We start from the raw sequence: 4376 nt of genomic DNA on the forward strand, positions 1-4376 counted from the left end.
GCCACTAAGCACAGCCATACAACACCTCCCACCCCAGCAACACATTGATTATATTTCTTAATCGCGGGCCGCAAGTCAGAACAATTAGATATCAAATTGCGATAAAGGTAACCTAAGACAATTTACCTTTATTTGCTCAACTGTAGTAAGAGGGATGGTACCCAACTTGCTTTTTGTTTCTTTACTCTGCAAAAGAAAACACCATACTCATTAGATGAATAGTAGTAGGATGATGTGCGAAGAGACCCACATAATATAGACTTACCATGAAAAGAAACTGGAAATTCGTCACTAGGAGAATGTCATCCTCATTTGTGTTTCGTAAACGAATACCATCAAACTACGAAGAGGTGGGAAAATTAAATATGAGAAGAAAAGAATTCAAATTTATAATATAATTGATTATGTAGATCATTGTGTAAGCAAATAACAAAGTCAATTTGTTCTTGAAACACCCCCAAAAAATTCTCCTTTTGCATAAGCCTTTTTTTGTAAGTCGAGGTGGAGGCTAACCTTGGTAATAATCTTCTCGCCCTCTAACAAAAAAGGCGACCATCGATCCTTGGAGACAAAAGAAAACAACAAACAAGATCAGAGACAATGACCACAACCACACACCCTATCGCCCAAGACCTTACGCAGCCATGGTCATGTGCACAATTATCAGTGGTAAGGAGTGGCACCCAAGCATTCTACCAAAAGCCGGACCCTAACACCGCCTCTCACGCAAATGGCACAAGCATCAAAGGACAAGGTAGTGACAGACTAAGAGGGCGAGATAACGTACCGCGATATCCATCTCTATCAAGACTTGACAAACCAAAAAACTTTCTTAAAGAGGTGGAAATAAACCAAAACTTGCTTTCTCCTCGTGATATGGCTGCTTCGTAGTTGCAATTACCTCAATCAGCTGCTTGGTCTCCGTTTTCTGTTAAGAGAGAGAAAATCAATATCTTATTCGTGATATAAGCACATAAAAAAACTTGCCAACCAGCTAGACAAATGATTGATACAGAATATAACATAGACAATGGAACAAAGGAGCATACAAGTTTCTGAAAGTCATTAACATGAAACAGACACAAACTAGGTAGCAATCAAGAAGTGGCAGTGTTACGTTGAGCATGTTATAGTAGATGCACAATAAAAAGCGAACAACTGATTGGCTGGGACAAAGGAGTCTGTTAACATCACAATTTATAAAACTCACAACATACCAGACCACAGAATAACTAAGATTGAAATATGCGAGAGGTTTTAGGGTGCCTCAAAATGTACTATTGCTACACAGCACGATCATTGCAATAATTTATAATCCAACAACACCATGCACACAGAAAACACGGTATCATTGATACTTGAGAACAAATCAAACAAAAAAAGATCATCAAAATATTACAAGGTTTTCTTCCCAGCAAAATTTGTCACAAAATATTACAAGGTTTTCTTCCCAGCAAAATTTGTCACAATAAAAACAAATCAAGCCAAAAGTACGGAAGATCTAGAGCTAGAGGGCCCTTTTCCCACAAGCTTATATACCAACAACAATGATTTCGAGAAATAGGAATTAAACCTTTAACATCTCCAACGTCATCCGTGCTGCAACTTATATACATTGAGTACCATGTACGGATACACAAGAGATCGATCAACTACCGTACACATAAGATCAACCAAGTCACGCTTCTCCTAGTGCTTCGTGGGGGACACACAAACCGCCAAACAGATTAGAGACTTTTATTTCCAGCATCATGTAACGCCGCATAAGAATAAGATCATTGATCAATCCGAACAGGTGCTCGATCCAGAGCAATTTTATTATCTCTCCCATGGTAAACAAAATATACACTTTGAATCTGAAGATTTTTTACCAAACAAAATACAAGTGTTTCAGCAACACATATATAAATATATCACCAAAATTTCTTATCCAGCCACTAGTGTACGGAGCAGAGGAATAACGGGGGGAAAAAGAACGAAGCAGTGCTTACCTCGGCCTCGTGTGACTGTCGATAGTGGCCGGGGATGTCCGGGGAGAAGCGGCAGAGCAGCAGCGATCGGTGACGGAGCAGAGAAGCAAAGGGAAGGTGGGGGTTGGAGCAGGGGCCGGCGTCGGGGAGCTTGAAGCAGAGGCTTCCGTCGGATCTTGGAGGCCGGAGCTTCGAGCGGTGGCCGGAGGCGCTGACCTTGGATGCGACGGAGGGAGGAGGAAGCGTCGGAGTTGTGGATGCGGCTGGATGGCAGGCGGCGGCGGCTGGGTGCGCGCGGGAAGGAACCCTATCGAGCTCGTTCGGCGGCTCGTGTGGAATCCAGGAATTGCAACATCTTTCGTGTTTGATCAAATCTATACATCTATAAGACCAAAATTACTTTAACGAAATATATTTTTATATTATACTACTACTGTATTTGATATGGAAAAAGCTTAGGATCAACCGGTGGATTTTCTCTCCCGCATCCGCCGCCTCGCACAGGACGACGCGTGTCCCAGTGTGCCTGCGCACCGCTTCGCGTGCTACCTTATTATCTCGTTCCATGCGTTCGATTGCTCACAGCCACATCCACGCGTCTTATCCTTTCCTTTCTAGCACCATCTCCATCTCTCCTTCCTCCCATATCTCATCAACGCCCATCACCAAGCCTCATATGCGCTGCCGGACTAGTCGTCGTTGTGAGGGAGCAAGTAGGTGGCGGAGCATCCAGGTTCCAAATCGGTGCAGGGCAAGGCTCCGACGCGGAACCGCAGGCTCGCTCACCTCAACTCACTTTTTAGGCGAACGACTCGTCGGCGTGCTTCTGCAGCAGCAGGAGCGGCGGCGCTGCTGCTCTGTTGCGGTCGGCGGCGACGTGCTTTGACGCAAGCAACATGGTAGTTATTTCTGCAACGCAGCCGTTGTTTCAGGAATTGTTTTTGCAACCCAGACGTTGTTTCAGGAATTGTTCCTGCAATCTCCAGATTTTTACAACATGGTAGTTGTTTCTGCAGCAACCCGACCGTTGTTTCAGGAATTGTTCCTGCAATCTCCAAACTTTTGCAACATGGTAGTTGTTTCTGCAACACAGACATTGTTTCAGGAATTGTTTTCTGCAATGCGATCATTGTTTCAGGAATTGTTTCTGCAACACAACTGTTGTTTCTGTAACTGGTTTGTTGTTTCGGGAATTAATGTGTCGGGAAGGCGGCGCGCATGTGCAAGGAGTTAGATCGGACGGCTCGCGCTCGGAGATCTGACGACTGTCGAGGTGGTGGATGTTTACTAGACATCCACCGGCGGACGCGTAGCAGCTCCCATTTGATATCCTACTAGCAAACATGCCCGTATAAAGGGAGAGAAAAAAATGTCCTTAGCACAATAAACACAAAAAAATGAGACCAACCCAAAGGCTGACCCTTGTTGGCATTTTTTTATGGCCAGTACTAGGCGCCGGTCCCATGTCTGCCGTCCAATTGGCCGAACCAGGACCGTCTGATCCCGTGGAGATGCCTTCCCGTACCCGTTCAGTCACGCATATACGAACAAAAAAATCTCCTCCTGCGCCAACCGACGCGCAACTTGCACGCAGTTGACGTGCTCGTGCGCTCCGGCAAGGCGCCGTGGCGCCCCTGCGTCGATGATCCTTGCATCATCCCACGCCCGTCGAAAAACTCGTCGCCACCCTCGATGGTCGCTGTTGCTCAAGTTCTTCTTTGTATGAGCATGAAAATAACAATGAACACCGGTAGTAGCAAAAATTGATAATGGTTGCAGCAAAGAATACGTAGTCCCGGGTCTCGGCAACCTCATGATTCATCAAAAGACGGATGTAACAATCGACAGCGCCGATAGTAGCAACAATCCAATACGGTTGTAGCAAAGGTGATACAAATGGTTCCGGCGAAAAAACATGGCAGCAAAAATTTGGTTAGTTAGCAAATATCAAAGACGGTGGTAACAAATTGATACACTGGTTCCAGCAAATACAAAACGTGGTAGCAAAAAATTTGGTTGGTTTCAAACAAAAACAGAAGATGCTGGTAGCAAAAATTCGAGCTGGTTCCAGCAAAATCAAATCATGGTTCCAACAAAAAAATGTCACCGGATCTCCCCGCACTTGTCGCCGTGGTTCAGCATCGCCGCACAGCCATCGCCGCTCTGGTTCCAGCGCCTTCACCGGCTGGTTGCAGCAAAAACGGCAGCTAGTTCCAGCATCGCCGTCTCCCAGGGGTGCGCCCCGTCACCGCGGTTGCAGCACACGGAGCATCCCCGGGTCACCGTCGCCCGCGGTGCTGGTGGTCTCCGTCGTCGCTGGTCACCATCTTCACGCACACCCGGCCAGTGGCGGAGCCAGGATTCGAGTATAGGGGGGACCGAGTACATATATTGATCTAATCTCGT

At 46.2% G+C, this 4376-nt stretch overlaps 1 long non-coding RNA gene across 1 annotated transcript; it reads right to left on the bottom strand.

Annotated features, from left to right (window-relative positions):
• Nucleotides 1–125: 125 nt before the first annotated feature.
• On the bottom strand, nt 126–855 carry LOC123129967 (uncharacterized). Its single transcript, XR_006463713.1, has 3 exons — nt 514–855; nt 266–340; nt 126–186 (listed from the first exon to the last, which is right to left on the bottom strand). It is a non-coding gene; the product is annotated as an uncharacterized lncRNA (long non-coding RNA).
• Nucleotides 856–4376: the final 3521 nt, after the last annotated feature.

This window comes from Triticum aestivum, chromosome 6A, assembly GCF_018294505.1.
Source record: "Triticum aestivum cultivar Chinese Spring chromosome 6A, IWGSC CS RefSeq v2.1, whole genome shotgun sequence".
In the NCBI taxonomy this organism is placed as follows: Eukaryota; Viridiplantae; Streptophyta; class Magnoliopsida; order Poales; family Poaceae; genus Triticum; species Triticum aestivum.